A 12,901-nucleotide genomic window follows, 5' to 3' on the forward strand; every position below is an offset into this window, starting at 1 on the left:
ACCAATTTTTCCAGTCAAGAAACCCGGCCGGGATGAGTGGAGGTTTGTTCAGGATCTGCAGGCAGTAAATGCTGCAGTCCAGGCTCGAGCACCTGAAGTACCAAACCCCCATACTATTTTGTCTCAGATTCCCACTGATCACACCCATTACACAGTGGTGGATTTAGCGAATGCATTCTTTAGTGTACCGGTACACCCAGATAGCAGATTCTGGTTTGCTTTCTCTTTTGAAGGAAAAGCTTATACCTTTACGCGACTTTGTCAGGGGTATTGTGAGTCACCCACTATTTACAATGCGGCCCTGAGAGATAGTCTGGCATCATTGGCCCTGCCTAAAGGGGTAGTCTTGGTTCAGTACGTGGATGACCTGCTTCTTAGCGCCCCCTGTCGGGAGCTTTGTAGGCGGGCCACCTTACGTCTCCTACAACACCTAGCTGAGCACGGGCACAAAGCCAGCAAAGCGAAACTCCAGTATTGCAAGCAAGAGGTTACCTTTCTGGGCCACATTCTTACAGCAGGCCAAAGACGTATGTCTGCTGACAGAATTCAGGCAATTTGCCAGACTCCAAAACCCATGACAAAGAAACAATTGTTGTCTTTTTTGGGAATGTGTTCCTACTGTCGTGCATTTATTCCTTCCTATGCTGAGAGAGAGAGCCCCCTGAGGGACATTATCCCAAATAAGGGAACAAGCACTGCAAAACTGCAGTGGACTGAACAGGCAAATGAGGCTTTCACACAACTTAAGGTTGCGTTACAAAATATGCCAGCATTGGGCATACCTGACCCAACAAAACCCTTCGTCCAGATGGTGGACGCTAAGGGTATGTACATGACATCAGTACTCACTCAAAAACATGGGGACAAGTCACGCCCAGTGGCATACTTTTCTAGTAAATTAGATCCTGTGGCTCAGGGTCTACCAGTGTGCCTTAGAGCAGTGGCAGCAGCTGAGAAAGCTATAGTGGCTTCCAGGGACATTGTAGCATATGCTCCTTTAACTCTCAAGGTCCCACACTCAGTGCATAGCATTCTGCAAGATCAGAAAGTTGCACACCTCTCAGCACAGCGGTGGCTGCGTTATCATATAGCCTTGCTAGATATGCCTAATGTTACGGTACAGCGTTGCACCACTCTGAACCCAGCCTCACTCTTGCCTACCCCGGACGATGGGGAACCACACGACTGTCACCTATTGCTGCTACACACATGCACACCCAGAATAGACCTCAAAGAGGAACCGCTGCCAAATGCGGAGTTAGAGCTTTTTGTAGATGGCTCAGCCAGCAGAGACAAGACAGGAACTAACCGAGTCGCCTGTGCTGTGGTCTCTGCTACCGAGGTCTTACACACACAAAGCCTCCCTAGTTCATATTCAGCACAAGCTGCAGAACTGGTGGCATTAACTAAGGCTTGTAAACTGGCAGAAGGCAAAACGCTCACTGTCTGGACAGATTCCAGGTACGCATGGGGCGTAGCCCACGACTTCGGGTATATGTGGAAGCAACGCAATTTTCTGACAAGCTCAGGCACAAAAATAAAACATCACAAACTAATAAATGATTTACTCTCTGCTTTGTTGTTACCTTCGCAGATTGCTGTTGTTAAATGCGCAGCGCACACTTCAGCAGCTGATCCTGTCAGCAGAGGAAACGCCTTTGCAGACCATGTGGCCAAATGCACAGCTCGCGCAGCGCCTGTTGCCGCTACACAACTACCTCTAACAGACCAAGAGAAACCAACCCTGCAAGAAATTCAATCTGCTGCCACTGCAGCAGAAAAAGCTCAGTGGACTAAATCAGGGTGTGACAGACAAAACAGTGTGTGGATACACAGTGCAACAGATAGACCATGTCTCCCAAAAGCATACATGAAAGGGTTAATTGCTATTGCTCATGGGAGGAGTCACATGAGCAAAGGGGGGATAATGGATATGATAGCAAGACACTGGTTTGCACCTGGACTCTCCACACTCACCCAAAATTTTTGTTCTAACTGTCTCACATGTGCACAAAACACGCACAGACACACACAACCTCTGTCACAACAGTCTGTGGGTCACCCCCCAGCGACAGAGCCATTTCAGCACTGGCAGATTGACTTTGTGGAATTAACACCGGCAGAAGGGAAGCGGTTTCTCCTGGTCTGTGTATGTATGTTCAGTAAATGGGTTGAAGTTTTCCCCACAGGTACTCAGGATGGCGAAGCAGTAACAAAAGCGTTCCTCAGAGAAATAATCCCCAGGTGGGGTCTGCCACAGCGCGTCTCAAGTGACAATGGCACACCATTTGTACACACAGGCCTGATCAGTTTGACCAAGTACTTAGGGATAGACATGAGAAAACATTGTAGCTATCACCCCGCTAGCGCTGGGGCAGTTGAAAGGATTAATGGGACCATAAAAAATGGTCTGGCAAAAATGACACAACAAACAGGCCTCAATTGGGTTAAGTGCCTCCCCCTGGTTCTTTGGCAAAGTAGAACCAGGCCACAAAAAAGAACAGGTCTCAGTGCCTTTGAGATAGTGTTTGGCAGACCTCCCAACACAGGATTAGGTCCACCCTCACTCGACAACCAGCTCCTTGACCACTCTCTCACAACGTATTGCGTCTCCCTGTATGAGACGCTTCTGTCTGTGTCTAAGCAGGTGAAGGCAGTACTACCAAAACCAGCTGACAAGCCCTTCCACAGCCACAAGCCAGGTGACTGGGTACTGATCCGAGACCTCCGCAGACGCAGGTGGAACCAACCTAGGTGGACCGGACCTCATCAGGTGCTTCTGGTAACCCACACGGCCGTCAAGGTAGAAGGAAGAGGCACCTGGGTACACCACTCCCACTGCAAGAAGGCACCAACCACTCCTGACACCGCAACAGCAGCAAAGTAAAATGGCACTTGGCTGGCTCATCGTGGGATGGGCGGTAATAGGCACGTGTAAGGCTTTCTACACCCCAATGGGAGGCATGACGTTCGCAAGCCTGCTAGCCCCAGTGGATAACCCGGTCCTTTCACCCCATCTGGGAACCAACGTGACTGTACAGTGTAAAATTGTTAAAACCTCAAGTAAGGTGTATTCCTACGCTAGATACAATAAGTATCTTTGCAGAGACCCCTGTACAGCCTGGTCTGACACATTGGGGTCCAGTGATGGCAGCTATACTAGCATCCAGGTAACCGAGCATTCCACTGATAAAAACATGATCAACATCCATCTAAATTGGCCATGGAATCAGACTATTACCTCGGGTAAATATTATTGTTGCATAGATCGCAGTGGTAGGGATTACTGTAGTGCATTAATTGTGGCAGTTCAACTGAGTAAAACGGCCAATGCAGAACAACTATCCGAGCGAATGCAACAGGCGCAGAATAACGATATTCAATATGAACTAGACGTGCTCAAAGAATTTGTCCCCTTTAATGCTCCAAACGCCACAGAAGCTGAGGTTCTGGCAGTAAAGTGCAGACACAATACTGCATGCATGTCAGCTATTATACATGCCTCACATGCCAATGGAGAATGCTGGGTGTGTCAGCATGTAACCGTGCCATGGACTGTCATTCCAGTCTCAGAGTGCGACACATCCATCTTAAACCTCACTAAATCTATGTGCCAGGCATTGCAGCATAACACCAGTTGCATCGGCCCAGACAACCGCTCTCCAACCAAAATAACTCTGCATATAGCAGTCCAGAAGGGCCACCGTTGCGTATGCCATACTAATGGCACGCGCCCAGTAGGCCAGTCCAGGTGTGATCATTATATTTTCACCAATAATGGACGCACCTGCCAAGCAGGAAACTCTTCCTTTAACTGCACTATGGCTACACCGCGTGGCACTACTAATGTCATGTGGATTTGTGGGGACAGGGCATATGGACAGCTCCCCAAAGGATGGACTGGGTGCTGTTATCCCGGTATGGTCACTCCAAAGGCATCAGTCTATGTCCGGTTTCAAACCACCATCCCGACCCCTACATCCCTCAGCCGTCGTAAGCGGGACCTTGTGTCAGGACAATGGTATAACGGGTACAAGATGATGGATCCATGGACCACTCCTGGTCAGTCAATTGGGTGGTCTTTGTTTTTGGGTGAAGGTACCACAGTGGCTCTCCTCAAAATCAATAGCTTAGCATATCAACTTCTAACTGTTGTGAATGATACGGCAGGGGCAATCAATGCCCTTCGCCACGAACAACAGGCTATCCGTGCGGCTGTACTTCAGCATCGCATGGTTTTAGATCTGCTTACTATGAAGGAGGGAGGAGTGTGCAAAATGCTTAACACATCATGTTGTTTTTATATTCCTGATTTGAGTGATAATATTACCAGTTATGTGGACCATATGAAACAAGCCATCACCCCTCCACCTACTAATTCCAGCGGCTGGTGGGAATGGCTGTCCCTATTCGGACCATTGGGCCATTGGCTTCTGACTGTTTGTATTCCTATGTTGTTTTTATTTCTGTTAGTTTTCTGTTTAATTCCCTGCCTTTTCAAATGTTTATTGCATATGTTCAGTCGCTCTCTTACGCAGTATCAGATGATTCAGCTCCATCTGAACAATCAGGACCCTGGAGAACTGGAATTGCGTACACTGTTCCAGGAGTGACCGCCCGACTACTAGATTCGGGATTGATTAATAATCAAAGGGGGGAGTGTTACGGGAAACCTTATTATTTTGTGTGTGATTCTTAATCTAGTAGTATGCAAGTGTAATTCAATGTATTGTAATCAAGTTACGCTGTTTCTCTCCTATGCAGTATGCAATACCATGGCACATGTATAGAACACATGTACTCTGTGAGTCATCATTAAGCTTAAGTTAGGAGTAGTTACACTCTGATTTGTAGGTTGCTCAAGTTTATGCCCTTATATGGTAGAATAAGTCTGAGTGTTCCTAATATGTGTATGTACACTTGCAGGGGTCATAAGTGCAGAATTTAAATATGAAGTCTGTTGCACAACAATGTGGGAGTTGATATTTTGGTGTACCAGACACTGTCGACAGGAACTGAAATTGTCTGTGACCGTTTCAACTTCCTCATTTCCATGTATATAAGAAAGCCATGCTTACTTGTTAGGAAGCGACTATATTCTGTTGCTCGAATAAAGTTATTACTCACTGCAACACAAGACAGGGTTGTGTTGTTTCTCAACTTCCACCACAGGAGCCTGTAGAAGATTGACATGCATGCACCTTCTCCAAAAACTCTGCTCCTACAGAAGCATGGTGGAGGGCATCCTGATCTGTTGCGTCTCCGTGTGATGTGGAAACCGCTCCATGGTACAGGGGAATACCCTTCAGTGACTGGTGAGTCCTGCCGAGTGGGTCAGTGGGACAAGTTGTCCTCCCGTCAAGGATCTCTATGCCGAAGGGGCCGCATCCCCTTCGCTCCTCTCAGCTGGAAATAGACAACGGCGCATGCTGGACAAGTTTTAGAGACCAATACACGGTATCTTTTCCCAGATGGCTGAACTGATCACTTTGATGGAATTCCAACGTTCCGACAAAACTGCTACCTCAGCTGTACTCAGACATGTAAAGGTTCGCAGTATTCCCCCACCCCCTCATGCGTTCCTCGTTAGTATAGTGGATAGTGTCTCTGCCTGTCACACGGAAGACCGGGGTTCGATTCCCCGACGGAGAGGGCCTGTTGCTTTTGCTGCCCATGCAACCTCTTCTTTCTGAAAGGAGGACGATGCACCGCTGGCTTCTGGCAAGCGTGACTGCTTGCATGAGCCGGGTGCGCGAAAGCTCACATACTGGCTGGGAATGAAATGTGGGTCGGCTGCTTGGACGGCAGCTTCGCTCAGCTCTATTCCACCAAGGCTGCGAAAGCACCAGCTGACAAATGTATCTGCAGGTACGCTGGCTGAATTTGAAAGGAAACTCTCCGCAAAATCTTGTCGTTGAGAATGCAGAACACAGACTCTTTCCAGCACTGCTTGTGGTCTATGCATGGTAGTGTTCATCATCTTTGCCTTACTCCAAAGAGGTCCATGGTTCAAAACCGGACGACAACATGCCACAGGGGTGTTTCTGCTGCCTTTAGGAAACGCTCCTAACCAAAAGGGATGGGATCAATCTGTCCTTTGTCCATGGTGGTTTCTCGATTAGTGCATTAGAAATTTACCCCAACAGCTGTGGCCAATGTGAGCTTTGTCAGGAATGTGGCAATTAAATGACAGATCTCAATCCATTTGAGAAATTCAAAGTATCGTCCTCACTGGAAGGAGTGTTGAAGCTCAGGGGCATGCTCCAGTGCCCCTGCAGACATCCCCACACAGGCACTTTCTGGGTAAGGCCTAAGGCAGTGCCGGACGTGACCTTCGTCATCCACGGCCGGAGGGGCGAGGGCACCGGCCGGGCTGGTTAGCTCAGTTGGTTAGAGCGTGGTGCTAATAACGCCAAGGTCGCGGGTTCCATCCCCGTACTGGCCACATCTGCTTTTGCACCGCACTGTTTACCAGCAATGGGCTTGGTCTACCAAGTGCAGGCCATTGGGATTGCTGGACATGAAGTCCAAGCTAGGAGGAGAGTAACTTTGCTCCCGATCGGCACTGTGAAGGACGCTACAAGAGCGCACGTTTCTGACTGAGGCCATCGATAGCCGCTAACTCGTGCCTGATGGAAAGTGCTCTTGTCCTATGGGGACAAACTCCCCTTTGCGGATACCTCTGACGGTCGTGTCTCCATACCAAGGCAACACCAGCCTAGGAAAAGATCCCCATGCACCTTATCTCCGTAGAAACTAGCATTCATTTGTCGCCGCATACTGGCTGTTAGCACGATAACTTGACTGAGGTTGCACAGCACAGGCAGGACTGGGCTCGCTGCCCACCGTGCCGAAATAGCTCAGTTGGGAGAGCGTTAGACTGAAGATCTAAAGGTCCCTGGTTCGATCCCGCGTTTCGGCAGAACGCCTGCGACATGCTTTTTCTGGCCGCCGCTGTCAAGTTGCTGGGCGGCATCAGATGTCCTTATTTCAGGGGAACTCTCGAGAACAACGCAGGCGAGAAGGTTCCGTAGTGTCATAGTTAGGACCGTGCCATTTGAATCCAGTGATCAGGGGTCACATCTCAGTGAAACCTGCTTTTCCTTCCAACAAGCATCTTGAAGTAAGAAGGTGAAGTAACGCATCTACATGCTAAGGAGCCTGTAGAAGATTGACATGCATGCACCTTCTCCAAAAACTCTGCTCCTACAGAAGCATGGTGGGGGGCATCCTGATCTGTTGCGTCTCCGTGTGATGTGGAAACCGCTCCATGGTACAGGGGAATACCCTTCAGTGACTGGTGAGTCCTGTTGAGTGGGTCAGTGGGACAAGTTGTCCTCCCGTCAAGGATCTCTATGCCGAAGGGGCCGCATCCCCTTCGCTCCTCTCAGCTGGAAATAGGCAACGGCGCATGCTGGACAAGTTTTAGAGACCAATACACGGTATCTTTTCCCAGACGGCTGAACTGATCACCTTGACGGAATTCCAACGTTCCGACAAAACTGCTACCTCAGCTGTACTCAGATATGTAAAGGTTTGCAGTATTCCCCCACCGCCTCATGCGTTCCTCGTTAGTATAGTGGACAGTAACTCCGCCTGTCACGCGGAAGACCGGGGTTCGATTCCCCGACGGGGAGGGCCTGTTGCTTTTGCTGCCCATGCAACCTCTTCTTTCTGAAAGGAGGACGATGCACCGCTGGCTTCTGGCAAGCGTGACTGCTTGCATGAGCCGGGTGCGCGAAAGCTCACATACTGGCTGGGAATGAAATGTGGGTCGGCTGCTTGGACGGCAGCTTCGCTCAGCTCTATTCCACCAAGGCTGCGAAAGCACCAGCTGACAAATGTATCTGCAGGTACGCTGGCTGAATTTGAAAGGAAACTCTCCGCAAAATCTTGTCGTTGAGAATGCAGAACACAGACTCTTTCCAGCACTGCTTGTGGTCTATGCATGGTAGTGTTCATCATCTTTGCCTTACTCCAAAGAGGTCCATGGTTCAAAGCCGGACGACAACATGCCACAGGGGTGTTTCTGCTGCCTTTAGGAAACGCTCCTAACCAAAAGGGATGGGATCAATCTGTCCTTTGTCTATGGTGGTTTCTCGATTAGTGCATTAGAAATTTACCCCAACAGCTGTGGCCAATGTGAGCTTTGTCAGGAATGTGGCAATTAAATGACAGATCTCAATCCATTTGAGAAATTCAAAGTATCGTCCTCACTGGAAGGAGTGTTGAAGCTCAGGGGCATGCTCCAGTGCCCCTGCAGACATCCCCACACAGGCACTTTCTGGGTAAGGCCTCAGGCAGTGCCGGACGTGACCTTCGTCATCCACGGCCGGAGGGGCAAGGGCACAGGCCGGGCCGGTTAGCTCAGTTGGTTAGAGCGTGGTGCTAATAACGCCAAGGTCGCGGGTTCGATCCCCGTACTGGCCACATCTGCTTTTGCACCACACTGTTTACCAGCAATGGGCTTGGTCTACCAAGTGCAGGCCATTGGGATTGCTGGACATGAAGTCCAAGCTAGGAGGAGAGTAACTTTGCTCCCGATCGGCACTGTGAAGGACGCTACAAGAGCGCACGTTTCTGACTGAGGCCATCGATAGCCGCTAACTCGTGCCTGATGGAAAGTGCTCTCGTCCTATGGGGACAAACTCCCCTTTGCGGATACCTCTGACGGTCGTGTCTCCATGCCAAGGCAACACCAGCCTAGGAAAAGATCCCCATGCACCTTATCTCCGTAGAAACTAGTATTCATTTGTCGCCGCATACTGGCTGTTAGCACGATAACTTGACTGAGGTTGCACAGCACAGGCAGGACTGGGCTCGCTGCCCACCGTGCCGAAATAGCTCAGTTGGGAGAGCGTTAGACTGAAGATCTAAAGGTCGCTGGTTCGATCCCGGGTTTCGGCAGAACGCCTGCGACATGCTTTTTCTGGCCGCCGCTGTCAAGTTGCTGGGCGGCATCAGATGTCCTTATTTCAGGGGAACTCTTGAGAACAACGCAGGCGAGAAGGTTCCGTAGTGTCATAGTTAGGACCGTGCCGTTTGAATCCAGCGATCAGGGGTCACATCTCAGTGAAACCTGCCTTTCCTTCCAACAAGCATCTTGAAGTAAGAAGGTGAAGTAACGCATCTACTTGCTAAGGAGCCTGTAGAAGATTGACATGCATGCAGCTTCTCCAAAAACTCTGCTCCTACAGAAGCATGGTGGAGGGCATCCTGATCTGTTGCGTCTCCATGTGATGTGGAAACCGCTCCATGGTACAGGGGAATACCCTTCAGTGACTGGTGAGTCCTGCCGAGTGGGTCAGTGGGACAAGTTGTCCTCCCGTCAAGGATCTCTATGCCGAAGGGGCCGCATCCCCTTCGCTCCTCTCAGCTGGAAATAGGCAACGGCGCATGCTGGACAAGTTTTAGAGACCAATACACGGTATCTTTTCCCAGACGGCTGAACTGATCACCTTGACGGAATTCCAATGTTCCGACAAAACTGCTACCTCAGCTGTACTCAGACATGTATAGGTTTGCAGTATTCCCCCACCGCCTCATGCGTTCCTCGTTAGTATAGTGGACAGTATCTCCGCCTGTCACGCGGAAGACCGGGGTTCGATTCCCCGACGGGGAGGGCCTGTTGCTTTTGCTGCCCATGCAACCTCTGCTTTCTGAAAGGAGGACGATGCACCGCTGGCTTCTGGCAAGCGTGACTGCTTGCATGAGCCGGGTGCGCGAAAGCTCACATACTGGCTGGGAATGAAATGTGGGTCGGCTGCTTGGACGGCAGCTTCGCTCAGCTCTATTTCACCAAGGCTGCGAAAGCACCAGCTGACAAATGTATCTGCAGGTACGCTGGCTGAATTTGAAAGGAAACTCTCCGCAAAATCTTGTCGTTGAGAATGCAGAACACAGACTCTTTCCAGCACTGCTTGTGGTCTATGCATGGTAGTGTTCATCATCTTTGCCTTACTCCAAAGAGGTCCATGGTTCAAAGCCGGGCGACAACATGCCACAGGGGTGTTTCTGCTGCCTTTAGGAAACGCTCCTAACCAAAAGGGATGGGATCAATCTGTCCTTTGTCTATGGTGGTTTCTCGATTAGTGCATTGGAAGTTTACCCCAACAGCTGTGGCCAATGTGAGCTTTGTCAGGAATGTGGCAATTAAATGACAGATCTCAATCCATTTGAGAAATTCAAAGTATCGTCCTCACTGGAAGGAGTGTTGAAGCTCAGGGGCATGCTCCAGTGCCCCTGCAGACATCCCCACACAGGCACTTTCTGGGTAAGGCCTAAGGCAGTGCCGGACGTGACCTTCGTCATCCACGGCCGGAGGGGCGAGGGCACCGGCCGGGCCGGTTAGCTCAGTTGGTTAGAGCGTGGTGCTAATAACGCCAAGGTCGCGGGTTAGATCCCCGTACTGGCCACATCTGCTTTTGCACCGCACTGTTTACCAGCAATGGGCTTGGTCTACCAAGTGCAGGCCATTGGGATTGCTGGACATGAAGACCAAGCTAGGAGGAGAGTAACTTTGCTCCCGATCGGCACTGTGAAGGAAGCTACAAGAGCGCACGTTTCTGACTGAGGCCATCGATAGCCGCTAACTCGTGCCTGATGGAAAGTGCTCTCGTCCTATGGGGACAAACTCCCCTTTGCGGATACCTCTGACGGTCGTGTCTCCATGCCAAGGCAACACCAGCCTAGGAAAAGATCCCCATGCACCTTATCTCCGTAGAAACTAGCATTCATTTGTCGCCGCATACTGGCTGTTAGCACGATAACTTGACTGAGGTTGCACAGCACAGGCAGGACTGGGCTCGCTGCCAACTGTGCAGAAATAGCTCAGTTGGGAGAGCGTTAGACTGAAGATCTAAAGGTCCCTGGTTCGATCCCGGGTTTCGGCAGAACGCCTGCGACATGCTTTTTCTGGCCGCCGCTGTCAAGTTGCTGGGCGGCATCAGATGTCCTTATTTCAGGGGAACTCTTGAGAACAACGCAGGCGAGAAGGTTCCGTAGTGTCATAGTTAGGACCATGCCGTTTGAATCCAGGGATCAGGGGTCACATCTCAGTGAAACCTGCCTTTCCTTCCAACAAGCATCTTGAAGTAAGAAGGTGAAGTAACGCATCTACTTGCTAAGGAGCCTGTAGAAGATTGACATGCATGCACCTTCTCCAAAAACTCTGCTCCTACAGAAGCATGGTGGAGGGCATCCTGATCTGTTGCGTCTCCGTGTGATGTGGAAACCGCTCCATGGTACAGGGGAATACCCTTCAGTGACTGGTGAGTCCTGCCGAGTGGGTCAGTGGGACAAGTTGTCCTCCCGTCAAGGATCTCTATGCCGAAGGGGCCGCATCCCCTTCGCTCCTCTCAGCTGGAAATAGACAACGGCGCATGCTGGACAAGTTTTAGAGACCAATACACGGTATCTTTTCCCAGACGGCTGAACTGATCACTTTGATGGAATTCCAACGTTCCGACAAAACTGCTACCTCAGCTGTACTCAGACATGTAAAGGTTCGCAGTATTCCCCCACCCCCTCATGCGTTCCTCGTTAGTATAGTGGATAGTGTCTCTGCCTGTCACACGGAAGACCGGGGTTCGATTCCCCGACGGAGAGGGCCTGTTGCTTTTGCTGCCCATGCAACCTCTTCTTTCTGAAAGGAGGACGATGCACCGCTGGCTTCTGGCAAGCGTGACTGCTTGCATGAGCCGGGTGCGCGAAAGCTCACATACTGGCTGGGAATGAAATGTGGGTCGGCTGCTTGGACGGCAGCTTCGCTCAGCTCTATTCCACCAAGGCTGCGAAAGCACCAGCTGACAAATGTATCTGCAGGTACGCTGGCTGAATTTGAAAGGAAACTCTCCGCAAAATCTTGTCGTTGAGAATGCAGAACACAGACTCTTTCCAGCACTGCTTGTGGTCTATGCATGGTAGTGTTCATCATCTTTGCCTTACTCCAAAGAGGTCCATGGTTCAAAACCGGACGACAACATGCCACAGGGGTGTTTCTGCTGCCTTTAGGAAACGCTCCTAACCAAAAGGGATGGGATCAATCTGTCCTTTGTCCATGGTGGTTTCTCGATTAGTGCATTAGAAATTTACCCCAACAGCTGTGGCCAATGTGAGCTTTGTCAGGAATGTGGCAATTAAATGACAGATCTCAATCCATTTGAGAAATTCAAAGTATCGTCCTCACTGGAAGGAGTGTTGAAGCTCAGGGGCATGCTCCAGTGCCCCTGCAGACATCCCCACACAGGCACTTTCTGGGTAAGGCCTAAGGCAGTGCCGGACGTGACCTTCGTCATCCACGGCCGGAGGGGCGAGGGCACCGGCCGGGCTGGTTAGCTCAGTTGGTTAGAGCGTGGTGCTAATAACGCCAAGGTCGCGGGTTCCATCCCCGTACTGGCCACATCTGCTTTTGCACCGCACTGTTTACCAGCAATGGGCTTGGTCTACCAAGTGCAGGCCATTGGGATTGCTGGACATGAAGTCCAAGCTAGGAGGAGAGTAACTTTGCTCCCGATCGGCACTGTGAAGGACGCTACAAGAGCGCACGTTTCTGACTGAGGCCATCGATAGCCGCTAACTCGTGCCTGATGGAAAGTGCTCTTGTCCTATGGGGACAAACTCCCCTTTGCGGATACCTCTGACGGTCGTGTCTCCATACCAAGGCAACACCAGCCTAGGAAAAGATCCCCATGCACCTTATCTCCGTAGAAACTAGCATTCATTTGTCGCCGCATACTGGCTGTTAGCACGATAACTTGACTGAGGTTGCACAGCACAGGCAGGACTGGGCTCGCTGCCCACCGTGCCGAAATAGCTCAGTTGGGAGAGCGTTAGACTGAAGATCTAAAGGTCCCTGGTTCGATCCCGCGTTTCGGCAGAACGCCTGCGACATGCTTTTTCT

The 12,901-nt window shown here is 50.6% G+C and overlaps 7 non-coding genes across 7 annotated transcripts; all 7 read left to right on the forward strand.

Annotated features, from left to right (window-relative positions):
- The first annotated feature begins 6,371 nt into the window (after positions 1-6,371).
- Positions 6,372-6,445, forward strand: trnai-aau (transfer RNA isoleucine (anticodon AAU)). Its single transcript has one exon. It is a non-coding gene; the product is annotated as a tRNA-Ile (tRNA).
- Positions 6,446-8,356: 1,911 nt separating this feature from the next.
- trnai-aau (transfer RNA isoleucine (anticodon AAU)) lies at positions 8,357-8,430 on the forward strand. Its single transcript has one exon. It is a non-coding gene; the product is annotated as a tRNA-Ile (tRNA).
- A 404-nt stretch (positions 8,431-8,834) lies between these two features.
- trnaf-gaa (transfer RNA phenylalanine (anticodon GAA)) lies at positions 8,835-8,907 on the forward strand. The gene has a single exon. It is a non-coding gene; the product is annotated as a tRNA-Phe (tRNA).
- A 643-nt stretch (positions 8,908-9,550) lies between these two features.
- Positions 9,551-9,622, forward strand: trnad-guc (transfer RNA aspartic acid (anticodon GUC)). Its single transcript has one exon. It is a non-coding gene; the product is annotated as a tRNA-Asp (tRNA).
- Positions 9,623-10,341: 719 nt separating this feature from the next.
- On the forward strand, positions 10,342-10,415 carry trnai-aau (transfer RNA isoleucine (anticodon AAU)). The gene has a single exon. It is a non-coding gene; the product is annotated as a tRNA-Ile (tRNA).
- A 404-nt stretch (positions 10,416-10,819) lies between these two features.
- Positions 10,820-10,892, forward strand: trnaf-gaa (transfer RNA phenylalanine (anticodon GAA)). Its single transcript has one exon. It is a non-coding gene; the product is annotated as a tRNA-Phe (tRNA).
- Positions 10,893-12,326: 1,434 nt separating this feature from the next.
- trnai-aau (transfer RNA isoleucine (anticodon AAU)) lies at positions 12,327-12,400 on the forward strand. Its single transcript has one exon. It is a non-coding gene; the product is annotated as a tRNA-Ile (tRNA).
- The last annotated feature ends 501 nt before the right edge of the window (positions 12,401-12,901 follow it).

This window comes from Salminus brasiliensis, chromosome 22 (genome assembly GCF_030463535.1).
Source record: "Salminus brasiliensis chromosome 22, fSalBra1.hap2, whole genome shotgun sequence".
Taxonomy (NCBI): Eukaryota; Metazoa; Chordata; class Actinopteri; order Characiformes; family Bryconidae; genus Salminus; species Salminus brasiliensis.